The 26413-nt window shown below is 41.0% G+C and overlaps 1 protein-coding gene and 1 long non-coding RNA gene across 14 annotated transcripts in view; one reads left to right on the top strand and one right to left on the bottom strand.

Moving 5' to 3' along the window:
• Window positions 1–5557, top strand: part of LOC140640146 (uncharacterized) — a 55483-nt gene extending 49926 nt beyond the window's left edge. Inside the window, exon 3 of the long non-coding RNA XR_012036815.1 lies at window positions 5337–5557. This is a non-coding gene — a long non-coding RNA (uncharacterized lncRNA). The remainder of the gene's footprint in view (window positions 1–5336) is intronic.
• Window positions 1–26413, bottom strand: part of RAD51B (RAD51 paralog B) — a 696371-nt gene that overhangs the window by 143040 nt on the left and 526918 nt on the right. Inside the window, exon 1 of one of the 13 annotated variants that reach the window (XR_012036811.1) lies at window positions 13717–13835. The exons of the other annotated variants lie outside the window; for them this stretch is intronic. The gene's annotated coding sequence lies outside the window, so the exon portion shown is untranslated. Of the gene's footprint in view, window positions 1–13716; window positions 13836–26413 lie in introns of those variants that run through there. 13 annotated transcript variants of the gene reach the window in all.

Genomic DNA, 26413 nt, shown 5'->3' with positions numbered 1-26413 from the left:
AGCTCTGACTAAAGCAACCAAATAATATTACAGGCAAGTTCAAGTAACAAAGACCTACTCTCTTTCTCTACCCTATATCAGGAGTATAAAAATGACCAGGAAAAAAAGACTCACAAAATACACCAGATATAAACACTAAGCTCTCTGAACATGCAGTGAGGCAGGCCTGGCTTCCCAGTACCATCCACAGGCCCGTAGGAAGCAGAGCTGGATCTTCTTGTCCAGGCCTGCTCAGAAAGACAGCCAAGGTAAGGCAGCTCTGGCCTGCAAAGGTCACAGAAGTAAGGCTGTGGCTGTGTGATTATTATGGTAAAAAGATGCCAGGAACTCTGAGGGTGTGTCTTGAATTCTGAAGCACACATCCCTGTTACATCATGCTTGGGCCACGCGGGATTTTCTTTCGTCTTGCAGGAATTGATTCGAGGAAGGCAACATGTTTCTATGTAAAGAGGCCGAACTCTGGGCTTGACATATCCAAAAACAGCTGGTCAAGTGGGACTGGTTTGTGTAATGTACCACATCCCTGGCTCTGTTTTGATGGGTGGAGAAACTATTGCTAGTGAGAAATCAACACACTCTTTCTTCAGAGCCCGGTCAAATTAATTCCCTCTGTTACTGCAGCATTCTTACTATTTCCCTAAAGCCCTCCCCCAGTGAAAAAAAGGGCAGAGGACAAGGAGGAAACACAAGACAGAATTGCCAATGAGTTTAAGAGTGTAAGAGAGAGACAGAAGAATATCATTCCCATCCTTTCTTTTAGGGCTTCAACTAAATCTAGTTTGAACTAGTCTTTGCAAGAAGCTTAGTAAGATGGAGGAGAGCTGGAACTTTATACAATAACTCTCTTTGGTGTTGTCAGCACATTCTCGAGAACCTGTCAGTTTAATCTTTGTATTTTTAGTATTTTGACTGTGACTAAATTTTACACTATATATAAATATACAGTAACTCATGTTTTGAGTATTGTTGAAGAATTAAGATATCTTGAGCCCACAGAAATAGACTCATAGACTGAAATAATTCAAGAGATGGGGATCTGCAGGAGAAGGACTTTAGAAAGAACTTGGTAAGAAAAACTTGATAGAAACCAGATTATTTGTCAATTGGAGTTAAAAAGCTGTCTTATTTCTTTGGGAACCCATCAGGTTTCCATTTGGGGTTTGCTTCAAATGTCAGGACTCTTGGTGGACTTGGGGTAATAATAGTGATAAGAGATGACATTTATTAATTAAGCTCTTGCTATGTGCCAAGCACTATTGTAAAACACGTAGTCCTCACATCAACCTTATAAAGTTGATACTATTATTATCCCCCTTTAAAAAATGAGGAACTGAGATACAGCTCAAACAAGTCTACTGATCAATATTGGGGAGTGTCTGGCTGCCTATGCCCAGAACTTTTATTTATAGAAGCCCAAGAGCAAGGGAGCCCATCAGGCAGCCATTTATGGGGTCTGATTTGAGGGGTGACAAAGGCCCCTAGTCACAATCTTCCTTCTTTCACGGACTTGTTAGGATCTGAAATTCTCAAAAGAACCATATGTTTTTTTTTTTTTGTTTTGTTTTTTTTAAATGATAGTCACAGAGAGAGAGAGAGAGAGAGAGAGAGAGAGAGGCAGAGACACAGGCAGAGGGAGAAGCAGGCTCCATACACCGGGAGCCCGACGTCGGATTCGATCCCGGGTCTCCAGGATCGCGCCCTGGGCCAAAGGCAGGCGCCAAACCGCTGCGCCACCCAGGGATCCCAAGAACTATATATTTGGATCAAATCTGTGTCCAAATCACAGCCTCTGTGATTGACACAAAATGTACCATATGGCAGAGCACCTTCTCTAGAATGAGTCAGTAGGTAATCTTACTGGGAAGGCCAGACCCTGACGCTAGGAATACAGATGAATATTGACCAAGAAAGAGGTCAGAAAACCATCCAACATAAGATGTTCCCTGTGATGGGGAGTCTGGGCAGGGCCCTTTGTGGGATCCAACATGCCTGGCATTGAGCCCCCAAAGGAAGGAGGTGGGGGGGATAATATAGTTTTATGTTTTTCTGAATATATAAATAACACATGTTCACCATAAATAATTCAAGCAATATAGAGTTATGTGGAATAAAGCAAACCAGCCCCTTCCCAGAAATTCTGGGAGAGAGAAACTCTTTATGTCAGGAACTACAGAGCAGAGAGTGGGGGTCTAAGCTCTCTTGTCTCCCCTGGGGCCCTTTGGAGGTGGGCTAGAAGGCAAGTCCAGAAGATCTGGTCTTAAAAAGTCCTGAACTCTGGTCCCACGCCTTCCAATGTCAGCTTCAATCTGTCACCCTTCTGCTCCTGTCCTCCCAACAGGCAGGGAACTGCTTTCTGGAATGACACACAGCAACCTTGGTTTGGCCCAATTAGGAGGCACAACAATGTGAAAAGCCTCTCCTTTGTTCCCTCAGGGTACCCATCTTAAATAACAACCCTCCACTGTCCCCTCCTCCCTTCCCAAGGATTTAATCATGTTTTAGAAGTAAACTAGAGCTCTGCCTAATGACTACAGGACAAAAGCTTTTTTCACAAAGACAAGAGCCCACACACTGAAGAGTTTCCTTAGTGCTCAGGGAGAGTTCTAACACAGCCAGGAGGAAGGAATTAGAGGTAACCACCCTAATGACACTGCAGATTCCTGACCATACCGGCAGGCAGGTTCATCCCTGGGGGAGCCAGGCACAACTCAATAAAAACTGAGATACCAAAGAGGAAGAAAGGTGACAAAAGAGAATGGAAGCAAAAAACAAAAACAAAAGTCAGGTCCAGCAACTCAAGAGCCTAGCGGGGAGACCTCCGTCCTCTGGGGCACAGTTACAGAATCTCAGACTCAGAAGTCACATGATGAGGGAGTGTGTGATCTCTCAGGGATGATTTGGGGGATGGGCCTAAAGAAATCTCATTGTTCTGAGCTTGGATTATTCGGTGAGACCTGGGCAGTGTTCTGTGCCATCTTTCCCTTTAACATCAGGATCAAGAGAAAGGACCAATTAAGGCGGGGCTTATTAAATGACATTTAAAAACAACAACTACATTTAAAGATCCATTAAATCCAGACCAGTACAGAACAACTTCTATGGCATATCTGTATAATGTTTACTATGCTCTTTGGGTTTCCCAGGTAGAAGGGGTTAGACAAGGTTAACAATGAAGCAAAGCATGCCTACAATAAAAATAGACCTAAATCAACTATTTCTGAAGTGAAGCTATTGAGCTTCACAAGCTACTTCTCTGGCTTGGATCAAAGCTATTTGCTCCTTTAAATAATTAAAAACAAAAGTACCTAAAGTATTTTGAGTTTAAGAAACACAACATTTCATTCATTTTAATGTCATCATCCTCTTGACTACATTTCTGTTATATCCATACCACAGAATACTATGCTGCTATGAAAAAAGATTAGTAACTATATTTGCATGGCAAGATTATCCATGATATAAGAATGATTTAGAAAGCAGGTTATAGAACATTAGATATTGTCAGCACACACATATGTTTATATATTCATAGAAAAAGTCTAGAATATAATATACCTCTAGAGGATTTTCCCTCCTACTCTCTATTAGTCTATGTCGCTTGATTATTTTTCTGCAAGTATGCATTACTTTTATGTTTCCCATCTCAGAATAAATAAACAAAAGCCTTCTGTCCCTTGTACAGGTAGGAAAAGTCAAATTAAAGAGAGGGTGAGTGCTCTGCCATACTCAGGCAGCAATCTAGCCAGGATATGCAATTCATTGTTGCCAAAAGTTTTCTGTTGAACAGGCATGGACTCTAGCTGAATGCCACTGAAAGCGGATCATGCCAGAATGAAAATACAGAACCTAAAAAGGGCAGACACACTTTGTAATTATATAAAGCCATTATATTTATAATAAGTATAAGCAATGGTTACTTAGAGCTGAAGGACTTATTTAATGTTATACTAATTCAACAAATATTTACTGAGAACCTCCTATGTCCCAGGTACTGGGCTAGACATTAGGGAAAACAAAGATGGATATGATGAGGTCCTTGCTCATAAGAAGCTAAATGGCCAGCTTTGAAGTAACCCAGAAGGCCTCAGGAATCCGGAAGATGACACACGCTAAAAAATACTCGCTTCCCAGCTTCTTGCTTCAGGATGAACAACAGTCCAGGGCTTTCTGGGCTAACACGCCTGTCCTTCTAGCTTTTCCAGATTAGAGGTATCCTGGTAGAGCCTATAGCTCATATAGCTACATAATCTTAAAGTGAGTTTTCTCTCTCTCCATCAGATTAGCAAGACACTGCATATAACCCAACAGTCCTTACCCCTAGACTAGGGGTAGGACTTCAAAGCCATGCTTAGATCTCTAGTGTCTACTTTTCAAACTCTTTTGTGGGTCCTTCCCAACCTCATTGCCTCAGTCTCTCCTCTTCCCTCTTCCTCCTGATTACTCAATCTAATTCTGCCAATTAAACATATCGAGCACACCTTTACTTTACGGGGGTTGTTCTCTCTTCCTGAATGAACTATGTTGAGCTCAGCTCAAAAGTCACCTTCTCTACGTAAAGTAGCCCCTCTATTTGCCTCCATTACAAGGCCTTGATTATCAAATGACTCCCAGGCTTACTCAGCCCTTTCCAGTTATTAAAACACTGAAATACTGCCTTACGATTTGGCAGATATTGCTGTTTCTAAGGTCCTCAACAACCCCATTGCTTCACCAGCCCAGGACCCTGCTACATGACCCAGAAACTAAGGCATTACTGCTTGGCACAGTGGAAGAGGGTAGCTCCAGCACCTACTTCTCCCAAAGGCTGGCATCAGTTCTGCTGGGTCCCTTCCCACGCAGAACTAGTTGTAAAATGTCTTCACTATCTTCCCGCTCATCACACTGCACTGTGGTCAGTGGTTCCTAGGCTTGCCGATCCAGCTAGATTTTGAAACTATGTTTTATTCGCCTTTGCTTTTTCCAGAGTCTAGTCCAGTACATGGTACATGTGTGGTAAATGCTAAATGACCACATTTCCCAAATTATTACTAATGTCATCTCAGTTACTTATTTGATGCCACTTTTGAACTGGAAAGAATATTTTACAGCCCATCATTAATGATTAAGTGAGACTAAACCAGAAAAGGTTGTATTTTTGCCATGGAAGAAATGACATCAAGGACTTTCATAAAGCTTAATATGTGGCAAAGAAGCTATGGCTAACTAAAATCCCCAAATGATTTTTAATTGCTTTTAACTCATTATTTTTAATGTACTCTTTATCTGAACCTTTTCAAAGAGCCTTACAAACCAGGAAAGCTGTTTAATAAAAGTTTCATGCTTTTTTCTTTCTACAGAGTGGAGGTGAATAATGAAAAGGACAAAAGAAAACCAAGGAAGGAAAGAGCAAACATAAAAGAAGGAAGAGAGGGCAGCCCAGGTGGCTCAGCAGTTTAGCGCTGCCTTCAGCCCAGGGTCTGATCCTGGAGACCTGGGATCCAGTCCCAGGTCGGGCTCCCTGCATGGAGCCTGCTTCTCCCTCTGCCTCTGTCTCTGCCTCTCTCAATCTCACTCTCTCTGTGTCTCTCATGAATAAATAAAATCTTAAAAAAAAAAAAAAAAAGAAGAAGAGAAAAAGCAAAGAATGGAATCTTTTAGAAAAGGAGGAAGGTGAACCTGAGTAATCATAACTGGTCTCTACCTAATGGGAGGATATTATGAGCATCCAATGTGCATATTATTCAGTACTCTTTCTGTTTTAAGTCACAGAAATGCAACTGAAACTGAATGAAGAAGGAAACTTACTAGCTTAAGTAAATGGAATGCTTAAGGGGTAACTGACCTAAGACATGGTTGGATCCAGGGCTTCAAATGATGACCTCAGAACTTTTCCTTCTTCACCATGGAACATTTTCTCAATCTCTTGGTTTTGCTTCCCTCTAGGGTGACTTCATTGCTATTCTTTTTTTTTTTTTTTAATTAAAAATTTTTTTTGAAAGATTTTATTTATTTATTCATGAAAGACACAGAGAGAGACAGAGAGAGAGAGAAAGAGAGAGAGAGAGGCAGAGACACAGGCAAAGGGAGAAGCAGGCCCCATGCAGGGAGCCCGATGCAGAACTCGATCCTGGGACTCCAGGATCATGTCCTGGACCAAAGGCAGGCGCTAAACTACTGAGCCACCCAGGTGTCCCTTCATTGCCATTCTTAAGTGGATTCCCTCTGTATGGTGTCCAAGATGGCTACCAGGAGCTCCAGACTGACATTCTACCAATTTAGCAACTCCAAATGTTCCAGCAAAGTCCTGGGTTTACTCTAAATCGGCTTAGCTTGGGTTAACTGATTACTGCAAACCAATCTCTGCAGAAATGATATATGATTCTTCCTTTGGTCAGACCTCTAGACAAGTGGGGACAATCAGCCCTACGTAGATAATCCAGGCTGAAACTTGAAGAGGGGCATTTCCTTATATGAAAATCAGGGTGCAGGATTTAAAAGAAAGGATAAGAGATTAAGGAAGAGCAAAAATACTGGATGTGTGCCATGCTCTTCATGAAGCAAACCAATCTGGTGACTAAAAGCCACTTTAGAGTTAGACGGACCTGAACTTGATTTCTTTTTCTACCATTTACTGAGTGTTTTTAGCTTTAAAACATTTTTTAACCTCTCTGAGCCTATTTCCCTATCTGGAAGATCAGGAAAATCATACCCACTTCATGGTGTTATTGTAAAAACCCATCTCATAGTATATTTAAAAAAACAATGTTTGTGTAGCACTTTTCACCTCCTGGTTATAAAAATGGCAGCTGTTAATATTATAATTAGTATTCCCTGGAGCAGGTGTAGAAAGCACAAAGGTTCTTTCCTACAGAAATAGGTAGGAAAGGAGGTAAATAGCCAGCCATAGCCTAGATGCAAGCCATGATGCCCGGCCTCATCTTCAGGCCCTCTGGAGTTCATTGGCTTGATCTTGGTGGAATCCCTGCCTCCAATTTCTTATACTCTTCTCAGCCCAACACCACATTGCTTTCCCTCTACTGTGCAAATTTAGTAGGATGGGCGATCCCAGCTATTCACCAAATTGATCACTTTCTATATACCTGTTCATGACTTTGGGAAAGTTCTAATTACAGATTTTCCAATATAAGAATAATATAACTTGAAAATGGCTAATGCCTAATTACATTTAAGGTGAGTCCACAATTGAGAATGCTAAGCATACTAAATCCAACAATTTTTAAATCTGTGGCCCAGTGATATAGACTAAAGAGGCAGGGATTCAGGAAGCCAGTTGATTTTAAGATCTATCTACAGAGTTGTACCTTAATTTAGCAAACAATAATTGAGAACAACAACAACAACTAATAATTAACTCTTTGTGTCTTAGTTCCCTCACCTTTGAAATGCACTTAATAGTAGCTACTACCATACAAAGGTATGATAATTAAGTGGATAATTACTTGCATAATGGTAAATGGTTAAGCACTTGATAGATGAGCTTAGAGCTGTGTGAAGCTCAGAGCCCTGTGAGGCTGGGAAGAGAAGTCAGTGGTCTCTTTCTCTAACTTGCCCCTTTGTTATAGGCCTGTGGGCCAGCTCTTTAGCCTATAAGCAGAAGTGTAAATGTAGGAGGACATCCTGTAGTTCTAGTCTGTTGTTGGCTTTGGGCTCCATAATGAGGGTCTCTGCCCACCTCTGGACCTCATAAACACAGACTTGAGAAGAAAAATTTGCCAAAGTTCAATTGTATATCAAAGAAAACCACAGAGCCAGAGAGCTCCCTGAGGACTCACACAGCCGCTTTGTCTACTGCCAAGCCATGGCCCCAATGCATGGATACGCCTGTAAGCCAAGAGCCAAAGCCACAAAGTTCCACCAGTTCATTTAGCCTTGGCATTCAACATACTGAAGGATCTGTTATTTGGGTTGTTGTCTCATTGTTAAGGGGTAAAAACAGAAACATCCCCGTCATCGGAAAACTGGTTTACTAAATTCACCACCACTACCCCAACCCCACCCCGAACCCTACCGTGAGAATAGCTCCACTGCCCTGTGTGACGAAATGGAGCAAATGCCAGCTTTTCCCCACTGGTGAACCCTGATCTCCTTGTGGTGATTCTTTCCCACGGGCTGACTCGGATGGGCCAGTTTCTGCATCCCAGGTAGGTGCAGGCCTGTAGCCAATGTCACCAAAGCTCAATATGGGCTGGGGTCTACCCTATCTCAATGCTGGCCCCTTTATCAATGAAGTACTCTTGATAGTTTGATTCCTATTCCAACAACTTTTCAAATCTTCCTTAACATTTCCCCCCACTAAAACATACAAACAAACAAACAAAAAAATTGTAAGTCTTTCATGCTTAGGATTTGCTGGTTTCTTCAAATAGTGCCCCCAAATCCAGTGACTACAACTTTTCTCCCTGGATGCCATGATGCTTTGAGTTCCAAAAATGTCCCCAAATGGAAAGCTACATAGAGGACTTACACAAGAGAATTCTGAAGTTACAAATGTTAGCTTGTCTTGGAGACATTTATTTCCTTTAAGTCAACAAATACATGTGGGGCATCTGCTGGCTGCTGGGACTTTTAGGAGTGAGTCAGCCCTGCCTTCTAATTTAGCTAAACACCTAACGATGCAGGGAAATGGTAGCAGGTAATTGCACTTACAGCCATGTGCAAAGGAAACTCAGAGAGCCACTTTTTCATGGTGGTTGAGAAGGATGTAAAAAAAATGATATCATCCAGGCCAGATCATGAAGAAAAAGTAGGATTTCTTCAAGTGAAGGACATTCCAGGCAGGTATAGCACAAACAAAGGAAGTCAGGATGGAAAGTTCTAGGCATTACCACACACTGCAAAGCCTTACTGGAAACATTTCAATTATGAGTAAATACAAAATTATGAGTAAAGAAAATGTACCTAGCACTAACAATACTTATCTGTGAATTCTGTTTGAAAGCTCAAAATTCATCTTAGCTTTTACAATTTGAAGCACACAGCTGTTTTGTTTTGTTTTAAACAAGTTTATGTTTTTGGACAGGAAAATACAGTCCTTAAGAAGAGACTTATGCAAGGCTGGGCAAAGGTCAGTGCCTTAAACTCTGCAAGTGGCCAGGCTGGAGGCAGACCTAAGAATTCCCATTTTCTACATTACCACTGGACCACCCGACCATCTAATCAAACTCCATGTCTTGGTTTTGAACATTTGAAGATGGAAAGAAATGTGACAGGTCAAAATCTCAGATTCCTTGGCTTTCTGATTACTTGCAAATCCACACAAGGCTCACATATCAGTCTCCTCTCATTTTGTCAGCATCTGAATTTGTTTGGTTGTTGCATGAGTGATGAAACCTTAAAAGCTATGTTGATATGTACAGCATGTGGAAAACCACTCCTAGGTTCTCTGCTCTGAGAATGACAAAGGTACATGTACACATTCTTATACACCCAGACTATTGGTCCACTTGTGCACACACTCAACATCACTAGACACTCATTTAAAAAATGCAGCGTACTGTGCACTGACTTGATGGGAAGCCACAGGCTAAGTTCTCAGACACTGGCCAAGAAGAGAAGGGATCCAACCCATCCCCAGACCACAGGAAAAATACTTTCAACCACAGAGCTGGCTGCAAAATATTCTTTTTGTAGGAAACAAAATGTTTCCAGCCCTGGGATTTTTTTTTTTTTTTTTTTTTTTTTTTTGTCCTTTCACTGTTATTGAGTAGGAAAGGCAAATGCTTAAGCAAGAGGCCAAGTAAACATCTAAGGAAACCAAAACCAGGCTCCTCTGCTACAAGGGTGGAACATAGGGTGAATAAGCTGCATGCTGGACAAGCCCTGGGCCTTTATAAGCTTTGGGGGCAAAGGAACCTGGGCAATTCTTCATGTGTTTATGACCCCAACTTAATCCCACTGCACTGCAGCTCCATTTATTAACTAAGCAGTCTAGGACAAGTGACTTCACTTTTCCAAGCCTTAGATCCTTAAGTGTCAAGTGTGAATGACCATATGGATATCATAGATTACTGTAAAGAGTAAATGAAGCATATGTAGAAGTCAAACAATGCCCAGCACAGAGCAGGCACTCAAGAAACAGTATTTGCTAAGGCAAGTGCAGTAATTCTTATAGGTCACTACAGAACTATTTTCATGGACTATTAGAACCCAAGAATTCTACCCCCCACATTTTAAAAATAAGGAAACAGTCCTAGAGAGATGACAAAGTATGACCAAATCAGCTAATAATAGACCCAAAGCTAAGATCCAGACTACAAACTAGATGCAGAGGGCAAAGGTAGTTACAGGACCTCCCATCGGAGAATATACATATGCTATTGGTTGGCGGTGGCTCTCAGACCCTAGTGTGCCTAAGAATCATCTGGGGAATGTATAAAAATGCAGGCTTTTAGGCCCAACCCTGGCACTACTAATTTAGTTGGGAAAGGCCCAGGAATCTGAGTTTTTTAATCTGAAGCTTTAACAGGCTCTGCAGGTGAATTCCAAGAGGTTTTCCTCTGACCTCTGGTCAAGAAGTATTACAAGAGGAAGTCATTGGCCAAATAAATATTTGAGCTGAGTGCTAGGGTTGTATCCTATGGTTTAGCACAAACAAATGATGTGGCAAGCCTTACCATGAACATTGTACAAAATAATAAATGAGGTATAGCATGACATTCCTTCTTCTTCTGGATCATTAACTGTTTTACAGAAGAGGAACCTACAACTCATAGTTGTTTACCTAAGATAATATATATAACTAGAGACAAAGCTAGAACTTAATTCTAAAATATCATTATCTTTTCCAAATGAAGACTCTCTTCTTTCTAAGTATTTGGAGGTGAAGACTGTGGGCTTATGTATGTATGTTATATGCCAGAATCCATGCATTAATTTTAACCTCTGACATAATAAAAAAAATCCTAGCTTTTTGAGGCATTCAGATAGAAAAATTCATATTATTTCTGTGGCTATAATTCACTCCATTGGCTCTCTCATAGGCTAATGGAAGAAACTTAGGAGGAAGAGTAACAATGTCATATAATGCTGGACATTTCAGAAACACCAGAACTATTCACATTGGTGCATACCATCTGCTTTCTTTTCTCTTTTTTTTTTTAATTTTTATTTATTTATGATAGTCACAAAGAGAGAGAGAGAGAGAGGCAGAGACACAGGCAGAGGGAGAAGCAGGCTCCACGCACCGGGAGCCCGACGTGGGATTCGATCCCGGGTCTCCAGGATCGCGCCCTGGGCCAAAGGCAGGCGCCAAACCGCTGCGCCACCCAGGGATCCCCCATCTGCTTTCTTTTCATTAAATTTCTACTCTTTTCTTACAACACACATATCTGACCCCAAGATCTATAAAGTTCTGTGCTTCATCAAATAACCACCCAAGTATCCTAGGTAGTGGGTAGTGTGCTAAGAAAAATTGGGGAACTTCTTAGAGCCCAAATAAATCCATATGTGATTAGATTCAGAGTCGTTCTTCAAAGGATGGAGTTTCAACTCCAAAGGATGGAGTTCCATGTAGTGATGTAGCGATGTAAGAGTCTCTTAGCAATTTCTGGTGTTTTGCCCCCACAGACTAGCAATGAGGATTACTTTTTACTTCTTGGTCCAATACTGAAGGATCTGAGAAGGTACACAAGTATAACTCTCCTTCACTTTTACTTTCCCTGATGAATGCTTTAAGACAACAATAATCTTCATCCCCCAAGAGACCCTTCTGAAAGTTGCTATGAAATGTGGGGCAACATAGCAAAGTGAAAGCCATGGCCTGATTGAAGAAAATCAGTAATGTATTCTGCAGTTGGATGATGCTTATCCTCACAAGAATCTCAGAGTGCTCCAATTCATTAAATTGGTAATAGTGGCCTGAGAAAAGATTTATGATTTAGATCAATCTTACAAAGAAGATCTGGCCAAAGAAGTGGATTATGGAATTCTCCTTACAGAATCTGAAGTGGAATCTGAATTAGAATCCAAATACATAGCTAACCACTTAACATCCTTTTCCTCCTGCAGAGAATTCTGGCCTTTGGAGTTATTCCTCTGCTCCATGTCATCATTGCATTCAGAAGGTGCCAACTTCTCTTCCACGATGTGAACCCATTAAAGGATGCGTGTCTGTCATGATTTCAACAAGGGAGGACCAGGGTCTTGATGTGTATATACAGACCCTGGAACATTTCTTTTTTTTTTTCCTGGAACATTTCAACACACTTCTTATAGAGGAGGTTCTGTTGGTTTCAAACCCTCATCCCACCCCCCCACCCCCCACCCCATGTATTTCCAGCCATTAAAATGTTTCCTGAGCTTAGATACAACTGGAAAGTTTTGGAAAATCCCACAGGAAGGAGACAGGGCCAAGAGAGCTCCTTTTCTCATGCCATTCAGGAAGCATTGAACAAAATGTTTGCCCTCCAAGACAGTTTAGCCTAGGATCCTGACTCTTAGGACTGGAGAATCACAGTAGGCAGAGGAGCTCTGTATAGAACTGGGGCAATGGGAAGTATTTGGGGTCTTATATTAACCATGTGCCAATCAGAGAGCTTATGCAGAACATGTCAGTCAAGATCCATCAGGAAAATAGGACTCATCCCACATAGCTTAAGAGAGAGAATTTATTTATTTATTTTTAAAGATTTTATTCATTTATTCATGAAACAGAGAGAGAGAGAGAGAGAGAGAGAGAGGGAGAGAGAGGCAGAGAAACAGGCAGAGGGAGAAGCAGGCTCCATGCAGGGAGCCTGATATGTGACTTGATCCCCGGACTCCGGGATCACACCCTGACCCAAAGACAGATGCTCAACTGCTGAACCACCCAGGCAACCCGAGGAAGAAAATTTAATGTTAGGAACTAGTTACAAATGTGTTGTAAGAGCTGAAAGGAAAACGGGGCAGTGAGGCAACCCAGAGACTAGCAGCAGTAGAAAGCCACCACCATCCTTAATGGCTCGAGGAGCAAGGGAAGAGGTGCTGTTACTAGAGCTCAGAGAATGGAGCTGCCCAACTCCAGCCCTTTGGGAAGCTGGGACCACACAAAGGTCATGGAGGAGGACTATTACTACTGTCTGAGACACCACTAGAAGCAGAGAGAGGGAGGCAGAAACACACAACTTCTCCCATGCTTCTGCCCTCCACTCTCCTTTCAGGACCCCAAATTAAGCAGAACCTGGGAAATGCAGATTACAGCACCAATACTGTGGGGGCACCAAACAGAGCAGGGAGGGGATCTGAGCAAAGAAGCAATTGATTGGTCTAACCCACTAAGGTATGGATTCCTGATTCCCAATTTGTAAATGGGGATCTTTTAGAAAACCTGGAAGCCTAAACTGATAGTTCTCCAAATTAGTGATTCCACATCCCTGGACTTTAAATAGGCCAGAATTTACTGGAGAGGAAGACACAGTTATCCATAGGCCCTCTCCTTGCTGAGTTTGGTTGCATGCAAATAGTTTGTACCTTTCCCTTTCCCCTGCAGGTGTTTTCAAACTTCATTTTTCATACATTTTGATGAACATTGCATTTTTATAGAAGTTGGGATTCTAAAGGAAAGAAACAGTACCAAGGAAGAAGAGAATGATGGGCTGGAAGCAATGGTGCAGTGTATATAGAGGAAGCGAAAATTTTGACTCAAGATTCTGCACAATTATAAGAACTCTCTTCTGATCTCTAAGCTAATAACTGACAGCAGTCATTGAAGTCTGGGAGGAAGAATGGAAAAAGCCATACCATCACATAAAGCAGGGCCAGCTCTTCTCTCCCTCTGAGGCCTGCTTGTTCTCCTGTATTAGACCATTCAGTGAGTGATGACCTCACCTATTCACTTACATCATAATCAACCCCTCCTTCTAGATTCTCTCTCTGTGTGCTTCAGTGCTGTTATTCCTGCCTCCTGACCATCTCATGTGTGTCTCTTCTTCGCCATCTCAATGGCCACTGCTTTGGTTCAGGCTCTCATTTCTTTGCATCCTATTTCAAACCCATATGGCAAACTTCTGCCTGAGAGAGCCTTGTAAAGTACAGATCTGATGTCATAGCCCAGCTGAGTTTCTCAATGGGGCTTCTGAGACCCCTCAGGGTCAAATCTGATTTGCCCTACCTTTCTTTGCTTTGCCTTTATATACAGACTCCATTTCCCCTGCCCTCACCCATTGTACACACACACACATACCCTCCCCAGTAGTGCTAAAGAAGTGCTACTTCTTTGCAGTTCCCATCCCAGAGCCTTTGTTCATATTGCTTTCTCAGCCTCCTTCCCCAATTACCTGGCAAATCCTGATACACTGTTCAAGTTTTCTCTCAAACATTATAACCTCCTTTCCTGATCAGGTCTTCCCTGCTGAGAGTTCTGACCATCCTGATATTGATGCCCACACTGTATTCTGTTATAGTTCCCTTGGTACCTATTTATATGTATTTACATGGCAGTCTCTCTTAACTAGGTATTCTCTCCTCTGCTAGATCTCCTTCTTCATGGTGGGAAACTGGGTTTTATTTAACTTCATATTCCTATAATTTGGCACAGGTATCTACCCAGAAACAATTTGAAGGTAGAAAAAGAGGAAGGAGGGATGGAAGGAAAAGGGAGTGTCCAATACAAAGAAAACTTAATGGTCTAGTCTAGATAAAAATACGAGAGTTCTAAAAGGATCCATGTCTATGGTTAGAGCACACACAAAGGACTATTATAATTACAGTCTTTAGAAGATTTATTTCTAAATATTGTAAGTTATAACATATACTATTATTTCCTAATTGAGGAAAAATACTAAGATTTTTCATAGATGAAAAAAAGTGACCAGTACTTCACAGATGCTGTGGCAGTCACTTAGCTGACTTGTTTCAGTGGGTTTTCTTTGAAAATATTTAGCCTTTGGACAGCATTACACAATATATAATGAGATCCCCTATGCATGGGGGTCCTAGAGACAAATGAAGCCTTTGGTAGAAATGCCTGCTGTTTAAACTGAGATTATAGGCTGGTTCTGAGACAGACTGGCCTTCTCAAGTCAATGGGATGAAATGCTAACAGATTCAGCAGAGCCAATCACCGGGATCTTGGAGCAAGGTCTAAATGAGAAAAGGGAAGAAAAAGGCATAAAAAGGTAAGGCTGGTGCCAGAATGGTGTCACAGGTAGAAAATGAAGAACAGTCACAAAAAGAGCCTAACATTCCTGTGCGTGGTCAGTGTAGGAGAGTATGCCTGCAGAGAAAGCTGTACAAATAGCTACAAATAAGAAAGAGCAGCTTGGTAAAGGCAGGCTATTAAAAAGTTAGAAACTGCACTGGATCTGCTGAACCTCTATACTCTAAGGAGGGACCTGTAAGAGAACACAGAACTGCCATTGTTTTCCCATGCCAGTAGACATTAGCTGAATATCCATTAGAGTGCTGGGATAATACTTTCAAAGAAGAACAGACTACCCAGAAAAAATGAAAAGAAAATCATGAAATTGATTACTATGTGGGGGAAATGACTTTGCAAGGACAGAATAAAGGGATAAATATCATTTATATGTCATTCTTATCATCTGTGAGGGAAGAGATATCTCTACAGGGTGCACCATTGTATATCAGGGGTCCTGCAGGTTCTTACTCGAGGAGGCCAGGGACAGGTAGGTATAGGTCTGCCCCCACTGTGGACAAGACTCCATGGAGACTTTCTCTTTCTGCTTTGACAGTAAATATCAGGCACTGAAGCCAAACCCAGAACATGGAAATTATGCTGGCTGGAAAGGCCAGGACTGGGAAGTTGAGAAAGGAAGGGTCATGACTTCCCCTGACTGAATGGAAAGATTCAGAGGACCATGTCCCATGGAGCTCATTCTTCTTCAAGAGTGTTCTGTTGCCTCATGGAACCACATTGTTATTAAAAAATAACTGATGAATATTTAACAGAGATAGAAAAAGCTCTCTCAAGGCAATGACTCCACTCTTTGAGGGGAACATTCTACCTAGTATAATCGTTGAGGGTGGCCATGCCACCATGGTTGAATGGAGAAATTTCCTGCAAGTAATTTCAAACAGTGGGCACAAAGTCTTGCTTTAACATGGGAGTCAGTAGAGGATGATGGTTAAAAACCCAGGAATGTAGAGGACGGAGTATATGTATGTGCATAGGGGATGAGATGAAAGGTCCTTAGAAGCCATGGGATTCAGAGCTTCTTTAAAGTTCTATAAACTTCAATGTACTCATCTACGAAGCATACCTAGTAATATCTATCTCATGCAGTAGTTGTGAGGTTTGAACAGAGGAATGCCCACAAAACACTTGGCACAGTAGGCACAAAGGAAACGCTCAAAAAGCGATTAGGTAAACAGACTAAAGTAATCAGAAAGCCAGGGCTGCAGGGGCTTGGGTGAGTTGTTCTCAGTCTATCCCAGATATACCAAGTGCCTCTGCTCTAACTTTTTAAGGTTTATAACAATGAACTTCGTTCCAAAGTTTTGACATTCAGAGAATTTCGTTACCTAGAGTTTTGGATCATATTCCCAGCTCAATCTCTCATTGCCAATTCTGAGTCGAGGATTCAGAAAGTAGGCAGTGGGGTAGAGCCACTATAGCTTGGCTCTCTAAAGGTGTTCTCAAAATCATAGTCCCTTTGGTAACAATAAAACAAGGGTCCAAGACTCGAGCACACATGCTCTTTGTCCTAGATGCCAGAATTCTTAAGCTCTGCCAAACCAAGAAGGAAAACTTTCAGAAAGATACCCTCTGTGGAAAATCTCTGCTTCAAGCATTTGAACTCTAAGGCAGTTGCCAGGAGCTATTGATTTAAAAATCCAGGAAGGTTATGGGGTGGGGGCGGGGAGAAAATGTGCAAAAAAGGGACAACAGGGTAAGAAGGTCGAGGGAAGGAAAGAGTGAAAATGTCAACTCTATGGTAACTGAAAGTTCCAAATTATTTAGAGCAGCAGAAATTAGAAGAGCTCAACGACTTATACTGCAGTTGACAGCCAATCATGCATTAGATAATGTTTAGCATATTATAAAATGTTATGGTAACATAATCAGACTTACCTAAATTCAAACTGAATCCTAGAGACATATTTAATTTGTTTTTCCCTACACCTCCATCATGTAAATCCTTTGTCTGCTTCCCACCCTCCTGCACCTAATTTCATAAACCACGAAGATTTTAGAAGGGTCTGAAGCCCCACTGCCCCCAAAGCCCCCAATCAGGTTGAAATACAAACCAGCATTGTACCATGCTGTAACCCTCCCAGCCACAGTGGACCCTGGGAGAAGTAGAGACCACAGGCCCAGGCAGTGCACCACTTGGGCAGGCATACTCCCCTGGCAACAGCAGCCAGATGACGAATTCTCCAAGCTGGATCTGCTTCAGCCACAAGTGTGACAAGCTGTGCTATTCAAATCACACACACAGACAGGGCAAGGAGCATTTCTGAATCACAGTCACATGTCAGGAGTATTTCTCAGCCAAATAATGGCAAGAGCAAGAGGAAAAAAGCAAGCAGCAGCTCATCATCTCCTTCCTAATGTCCCAGGCCCCAGAGTGGGAGGTGCTGTTCTAATATGTAATTCAGTAAGCTTTGGAGGTAAGCTAAATGACATTCTAGATCCAGTCATCCTTGGGGAAAAAATCGGAAAGAAAGATAATAAGGACCATTCATTGCAAGCCAAAGGAATCATCACTAAGGCAAAGCTTAATTTTCTAGCACCTCATTTGATTCCTAAATTTTAAAAAAGTGCCTACATCTCAGAGGACATGGTATATAGCAAGAAGATTTAGGCTTGGAAGTTAAACAAACTTAGTCTCAAATCTTGATCTACTACTGACTGAATACAAGTTTTTTATCCTCTTAATTCAGTTTCTTTATTTGTAAAAAGGAGATAAGATCTATGTTGAAGGCTTGTTGTGGGGTCAGTGGAAATAATGCAAGTGAAAGGATCAAACATGATGCCTGCAACAGTTAGTACTCAATAAAAACTAACCCCTTCTCTCTTAAGATAATAAAGAAGACTTTAAACTAGTGTTGCTTGGAGCACTGGAAGCCAGCAAGGATGCTCTTGCAAACTGTGGAAGCCTGAGATGGCAGGACACTAGCTGCCTCCTTCCCTCTGTTTCACTCTGACTTTCTCAAATAAAGATGTAAAAACTCAAAGATATGATCATTACAAAGCTTTTCTTGCTCTGAGAAGACCAGGCAAACAAAAGACCAGAAAACTCCAAAGTTCCCAAACCATCACATACCTTAAACCTATGGAAATAGCCAGCAGGAAGCTCAAGATGAAAGGTGACTCTCAATAAACACACATAACCATCTGTGGGAGATGGGCAGATTAAACAGCCTTGTTTGTAGGATATTGTCTATAAAGAGTCACTCACCTGGCAAGTTTCATGCTCATTGTGAAGTTCAACTTAGAAAAAAATCATGTATTCACCGAGAATTTAAAATACTGACTTTCTTTTATTTTTTTAAGTTTTATCTATTTATTTGAGAGAGAGAGAGAGAGCATGAGCAGAAGAGAGGAGGGAGAGGGAGAGAGAGAATCTCAAGCAGACTCCCCACAAAGTGTGGAGCCCCACGTGAGGCTTGATCTCAGGACCATGAGATCACAACTAGAGTTGAAACCAAGAGTTGGACACTTAATCTTCTGCACCACCCAAGCGCTCCTAAAATGCTGAGTTTTATCTGGTAATTCATTGCAATGTAGGGTGGGATGGTGCCTTAAAAAAAAAAAAAAAAAAAAAAAAAAAAAAAAAAAAAAAAAAAAAATATATATATATATATATATATATATATATATATATATATATATAATGTTTGCAGAGTTCTGTAGAACCTTTTTATTAGCCACTGAAATTCACAGAGGATATAAATATCACTTTGCCAGCAAAACCAGTAAATTGATTAGGCTAGGGCACTTTCTTGCCTAGAATTTTCCTATTAAAAGTTAGCATAGTAGAGTGAAAATAGCAACAGATTAGAAATTAGAAGAATTTAATTCTACTTCCATTTCTGCTATGTAATTGTGACCCCGAATAAGTCACTGAACTTCAATTGCTAATCCCCATCTGTAAAATGAAATGGCTAGAAATACAGTGTGGTGTTGAGCACCACCCTGGTGAGAATCACCAGAAGTGCTTGCCCTCACAGAATAATCACTGTGGTGGGGTCTAGGAATCAAGATTTTTTAAAAAGATTTTATTTATTTATTTGAGAGAGAGACAAGGAGAGAGAGCAAGCAGGGGGGAAGAGCAGAGGGAGAGGGAGAAGCAGGCTCCATGCTGAGCAAGGAACCTGATGCAGGGTTAGATCCCAGGACCCCAGGACCATGACCTGATCCAAAGGCAGACACTTAACCAACTGAGCCACTCAGGTGCCCCTAGGAATCAGCATTAACAAACATTTGTAAGCTTGCTGTAGTTAAGAATCTTGAATAAGATCATCTCCAGGAGTCATCTCAGAGGGGACATTGTTGTATCCTACCTAAATGCCTTCAAAGCTTGTAGTGAAAGCGCTGGTTCATTTGTAAATCAGTTCATGGTTTATGTAGCTCTTGCTTTTCTTAATCAAAGATGTTACTCCATTTTCTTCTCAGTCATAGCTAACCAAAGCCAAAATACAACATCCTGTCCAACCTTCATTCTCAAATGAGCCAAACATTTCAGTGTCCCTGACTCTCAGGTCACTGCCTTGTCCAAGAGATCTCATAGCTGTTTCCTATGTTGTTTCCCAACTGAAAACACATCTCTTCCCTAGCTGACAACAAGGTCTTCAGTTTGGTTCCAAAGCCCTGTGTCTCTTCCACTTCCTGAAACAGCTGAGATTTCTCTGGAAATCTCTCATTCACATATTTGTCCTGGTTTACTTAGCAAGTTAGAGCTGGGAGGGTCACTGCATAAGGGGGTTTGGTACCAGACAGTGTATAAAAATAAAACTAGTCAGAGCTTGAGGAGAATGACAGAGGTGATAAAATACTGGTAAGATGAGTGGCTCAGTAATGGGGAAGTCACCTAAACACTGTGTAGTGGATCAGTCATTCAGCCTCTGACGGTCAGAGATCATGATCCTCAAAAACAGAAATAAGGACATGTACTAAGTCTTCCATAAAAACAAATGTGTCTGATTTATGGTAGTATTCTTTATTCACAGATGTCTTCCCTATTGTTTGGTGTTAAAGGGTCTTTCCATTTTTAAAATGGTGGTCACACTTAGTTTTACAACTCTACTTTTTAATAACATTTAAAACCCTGTGACGGTCACCCCACCAACCCTTATTGTTTTGATTTTGATTTGAACTTTTCTTGATTCCATGTGGCTCAAAATCTACTAGGAAAAATGGACTCTTCCCCTCAGCAAAGGTACATTGTCTATCATGGCTAAGGTATCTGAAAGGCAGACCCCTATCAGAAGCATGGCATCTGTACTAATGAATTTTTACCTGGCAACTTCCAATGGAATCCCTTCAAGGGAAAATTTTCTCTACTTGAGCCCATTCAGAGGCTGTGGGGTTTTTTGTTTTGGTTTGGTTTTTGTTTTGTTTTGTTTTGTTTTTATTTTTGTTTTTTAGTACATAGACTTTTTTCAGAGGGGGTCCAAGGGAGTCTGGGTTTTTTGGTAGTTGGTGGGGAAGGCACTGGTATTCCTATCTCAAATGTGGAGACAGAAACAGGAAGTGTCCATTTGGGTATCTATGTTGTCCTTTCCTCAGATGGAGCCTGTCTTTAAGCTCTGAGTCTTAGCTCACTGCATTCATTTGCTGTTACTGCATAACTTTAAGTGGGATTTCCTCAGATTTTAATACATTTGCCTGGTGACCTGAAAAAAAAATCCCTTTAAAAGTCACCATTCTGGGTTCTTCTTTTATACATTTTCCCAATCTGCTCAATACCTGTTAGAGCACTTCTGATGGAAGAGTGTGGGCAGGGGGTTAGATTTCACACTTGAGCAGCTCTGAAAAGGGATGGAACATTTATACCCAAGGCAATGTACTTGGCTGGGATTCTATGTTCCCTCGGCTATTTCTGCAGACATTTATGCTTAAAAAGAAATTTCTCCCACCCCTGCAGCCAAACTTCTCTTTTGGCTGGATACACACACACACACACACACACACACACACACACACACACATCTCCTTGCCTAAAAACAGTAGACAGGCTGAGGTAGAAAGAAACAGAATAAACATGATGACCCAGAACTATTTTACAAAGGGAGAAGGGCTCATTTTTGAGAGTGCAACTAAGCCTGAATTCCTCTTTGGAGGGATCTGCGAATAGTGAGACATAAAACAATGACTTCCATAAGGTAAAATGTCTTCTTCAATGTCTTTCTTTTGGTGAATATGATTGTATGCCTGACATTCTTGCCCCAAATCTATCCTTCAGCTTATCTGGGAGTTTATTTCTCAACTTTCCGTTAGTTGGTCAGTCCTCCATTAAGCCTATCTAAGCACAGACAGAAGAACTTGTGACTGGTGGAAGACGGCAATAAAGATTTCTTATCCTTCTCCTTAGCCAGAGTCCACATGCTGCCTGTCCCCTGAAAGCAGCTGTGGGACCCATCTCCCTCACTCCGACTAGGTCTGTGTTTAGGGCTCTGGTTTGCTTACACAGAGGAATTCCAAGTAGGATTGCAAGGGAACCCTGACTCTCATTCTCCCAGGGTCCCAGCAGGCTGATTCTGCAAAAAGATATTCCTATATCCAATGTTCATACAGAACTTCCTTATAAGTGTCTGCTTATAATTGTCAAAGTCTGATGCCAACCTTTTAAACTGATAATTACTAATACTTTAAAGGAACTATTAAGCTGCATAACTCAATGCCTTTGGGGAAGAGTGAGTCCAAATAAGCAATATGGCCTTCTTCCTTAAGACTGGGTTCATGGGGACATCCAGGCGGCTCAATGGTTGAGCGTCTGCCTTTGGCTCAGGTCATGATCCCAGGGCCCTGGGATCAAGTTCTGCATTGGGCTCCCTATAGGGAGCCTGCTTTTCCCTCTGCCTATGTCTCTGTCTCTCTCTGTGTATCTCTCATGAATAAATAAATAAATAAATAAATAAATAAATAATTTTTAAAAAAGACTGGATTCATGTATGGATATGAAGAGTTTATCTCTCCTTTCTCTCTCTCCAGCTCTCTCTCTTTCAAAATTTATGTATTGAATGTGTAAGTGTCAAGCATTGTTCTGCTTCTGAGAGCAGTCAAATAAGATTCAGTCACAGCCTTCAAGGGGCTCACAATCCAAGTTTCACTCATGCAAGAACAGAGACAAATACTAGGTGCATTTGGGGACAAAACTGAGGGAAACTGGGCTGATTAAAGTTGGGTGTCAAGAAGTCTTCACAGTGATGGCATCTGAGTCTTTTAAAACAGAAAATGGATACTGAGAGAATAATTACATCACCAGAAAGGAGCCACTAAATACTTCCAAGCTGCAAAATAACCTGGGACCTTGATGAAAATCTAAGGATTCCAATAAGGACCAGGAGTTTGAGTAACATTATTGGTCCTGTCAACAATTTACTGGGTACTTTAGGCTCTCCCCTCAAGCGTTCTTTAACTTCCGGGTGACTTCTAAATAGAAGATGAAAATATTATTATAAGGTCCATTTAAATAAACCTCCTATATGAAAAAATCATCTCTTCCTAGTTTGTTGAAATGAGAGTCATAATATTTATTTCATTGAGGGGGTGTGAAGCTTAGTTGGGACTAATTTACTTCAGTACTCCTTCCAGGACTCTGAAAAATTTATATAATCCCATATGTGGTTTGTAGGAATGGACTTCATGACAATTTGATGAGAAATAGTATGAATATTTTATCAAGGTTTTTTTTTTTTTTTTTAATCATTCTTTCGAGTATAACCGCCCTTACTCCAGCTTTTCCAGCCCTTCATGACAGGCACCTGGTCACTGCCAGCACCTCCTGAAGGAGGGCCTCAGCCAATCTGTTGTGTGTGTTACTGCCTCACCAAACACCCCAGAACCTTCCTTTGTGGTGGGGCCCACTCTGTCCTCCATGCTCACTAGACTCATCATGTACATACAGTATGTGCCATTCACATGTTGACCTCTTTCCCTGAGTAAATTGTGAACAGCTTCAGGGCATCATCTTGCTCATATTTTGAACCTCTGGCATCTTACATGGTGACTAGCAGAGAAGAAGTGATCAAATAAAGCCTCGTCAAATGACTGAGGGCACAAACCCTCTGCTCTTGACAAGGCCAAAACCAACCCATATCTTCTGAACATGGGACTTGCCCTCCGGTTTGTCTTCTTTTGCTGTTCCTCCTCACCCTAAATTTTCCCTTTTCTTTCTCAGTAATATACATTTATCTTTTTAAGGCAGCAGCAGTTTTCAGCCTTGGCTACACAGTAGAATCACTTCGGGGAGATTTACAAATAAAATAAACACCCGTGCCTGGCCCACCAACACAGATTTTGATTTAATTGGTTGGGGTGGGGCTCTGGTGTTGGTATTTTGTGAATGCTCCTGTGATGAGTCTAAAGTGCAGCCAGGCTTGAGAAAACACTGATTTTAAAGTGATACTCAAGTCCCATCTTCTAAAAAGACTAATGTGCCTCTGATGAGTTTACCTTGCTCTGGATTCAAAGCAGGTGCTGTCTTAACCACTTATTAGGTAACAAATCAAACACTGTCTTGTGACAGTACTTCAGTATTATTTTGTTCTTTAACTCCTATACTTCATTTTGATTACTTATGAATGTATACACATATGTACCATCTCTCATAGAAGACCAGAAGAAACTTGAAGACAAGAACTGTGTCTTCTACTTCTTTGCCTCCCCAAGCCATGCACATGGTGGACAAAAAAAAATATTTTTGATTCTTAAAAAAAAAGAAAAGAAAATCCAAAATATTAGAAGAGGAGAAAAAAAACCTTAGTAGAGGCCATTTTAATTCCACTTTAAGGACATGTCTTTGGTAAGAATAAAAATGTTGCAAAAAGGGTGGGGCAGGATTGAAGCAGACTAGAAAAAGAGTAAATAAAAGTCAAATGGAAAAAAAAAAAAAAAACTAAATTAGTCCAAAAGAAAATGTTTCCTAGCTTCTTAAGAGGGTTTTTGCAAACACTGAAGCAGAATAAACAAGAGAATTAACTTGGCTTGTGCCCTGATAAGGAGATTTCTTTCTTGGTTATATAATTTTTACAAAGTTTCCAGGGTGTAAAGAAAATAATCAGCCAGGGAGGACTCCTTCCCTTGGACTATACAATTCAGCTCTTGGTTTAATCGGGTCGCAGAGCTGCTCAGCTTGACCTGACCTCCTTCCAGCCCTGTGATCTCAGACTAAGCCGCACATTCAAGAGCCCTGGTGTAGAGCTCAATGTCATAGAAATGAGAAAAAACATAATCCTCATTCTATGTCCTTGATCCCTTGGTGTAGTGGCCTCTGTTCATTGGTGGGGGTGGGGGGAACTATACCTGGTATCCTCTTCCTGGGGGTTGGTGTTCCATAGATCTGCTGATGCTAGAATGATCTAGGCATGTTCTACTAAGTAGTGTTATAAGGAGGTATTGCTTGGAACAATGACCTTAAAGACTAGCTTAAAGTACTGTTTTGTACACATAACCCAGAAAAGGTTTATCTTCATATGGCTTCTCTACTTTCTCATGAAGCAAGACCACAGGAAAGGCTCAGTGAATCGTGATGCACACCCTCTGCTAAAGTGAGATAAGTTCATCAGATAGAGACATGTTTTCTATATCAAATTTTGTCCTAGTTATTAGGCGACAAATCGAAGGACTGGTTCCAAAAGGTGTGCACATTTCTATAGATTAATTAAGTCTAAGTTCTTTTGCCTGGGCTGGCCATTTTAACACTGGTTGTATTCTATTTTGCTATAGCATTTTATTATACTTTACTATTTTATTTACATATTTTACTAATTAGTGTTTGAAAACACAATTCAAAAGCATTTAACTCTGCTCTTGATTGATTAGCAATGACAGTAACATGTTGTCCTTTGTAGATTAAGATAACACCACTGACTCATTTGATAGGATATGAGTTGATAAACTGTCACTAATCTATCCATTCTGTGCTCCTCGTTCTTCTTGTGACTAGTGGCCTGTATTTGACCTTATGAGCCAAGAACCAAGAGCCACCAAACTCCTGCCATTACCAAATAGACATAAAATAATAGCATTTGTTCCTACCAGCTACTTCCTGTTGCCACAGAAAAAAATGCAAATGACTGGCTAATTTATTAAAATAAAAGGAAAGAAAAATGTGGCTCTAATGTCTTTATATGCTAATAAATGCTAGCTAGAATTGATAAAACAAGGATCTGGGGGCCTGGAATCCATGATACCATCTACATCACAAAATCAGGGTGTACTATCTAAAACCTAAAACAGAGATAAACTACACATTTTCAAGGAATGAGGTTAAAGATCTATGAAAATGAATGGATTAACACTGATTCACAAGGAATTTTGCTTCCTCAAATTAGAGTTTAGGGAGTAGTGCCTGACAACCCATAATGATATCACTAATAGCTACAAACTGGGTTTATTTAACATAATTTATAACCGAGGGTACAAACCAAAGGTTATTAGGTTCTACACATCTCTGGATATGTTCCATTGAAAAGAGAAGTAATAGATTCAGAACCCAGGAAAATTGAATCAATGGGGAAAGGTATCACTTAGGTAATGAGCACGCCAGGACCAAACTTAAGAATGTTCCCCTAAATGAAAACAAGCAGCTCCATCTTCTCAGAACATGGCTGACTCAATCATCAAGCTGGAATGTTATTTACATAGTCCCAAGCAAACCAAGAAGAATCCTCTGGTCTGTAACCAAGGGCACTCGGAAAGTTATGTCTGGAACAGGCAAAGCCTCATGTCTGTTTCTGATGATTCCTGACTCCTTGAAAGAGAGCCAATTTACCTAATGCAGGTAAAGGGCAACAACTCCCTGCCACCTCCCCCAGAAAGGACCACCAGCATATTTCATGCCTCTTTAGTTAATAACTTGGATAGTAACATATTTAGCAAGATGGGCAAATCTGTATTCTGAATTTGCTCCATCCAACAAATCAGAACAATCACCCTATCTTCTTCCTCCTCCTGCTTGTGGGAGAGGTCACGATGGAACCTGATCCACATAACAGAATAAAGTTAAGGTCAGGCATAGGGAAAAATAAATTCCCTAATTCTGAAACATTTTACCAAAGGGATCAGATTGTGGGGTCCCTTTCTTTAGAGTGGAAGAGAAGATTGAGAAAGGGGTAGAAAGCTAAACTTTCTAGATGGAAAGGGGGTTAATTCTCATTTGAGGCCAGGATAGAAACCATCAGTAGGAAGCTCTGAGAGAGCTAACATCCTTTTAGGGGTCTCCATAGCATCTTTTGGTACTTGAACCTACTGGCTTAGGAGTTAATGCACAAGTACCCAGAGTCTGGGGAATAGTTAAATTACATGGCA

Source organism: Canis lupus, chromosome 9 (assembly GCF_048164855.1).
Source record: "Canis lupus baileyi chromosome 9, mCanLup2.hap1, whole genome shotgun sequence".
Taxonomy (NCBI): Eukaryota; Metazoa; Chordata; class Mammalia; order Carnivora; family Canidae; genus Canis; species Canis lupus.
Note: the sequence above shows the minus strand (reverse complement) of the source record. Positions and strands in the feature narration are given on the sequence as shown.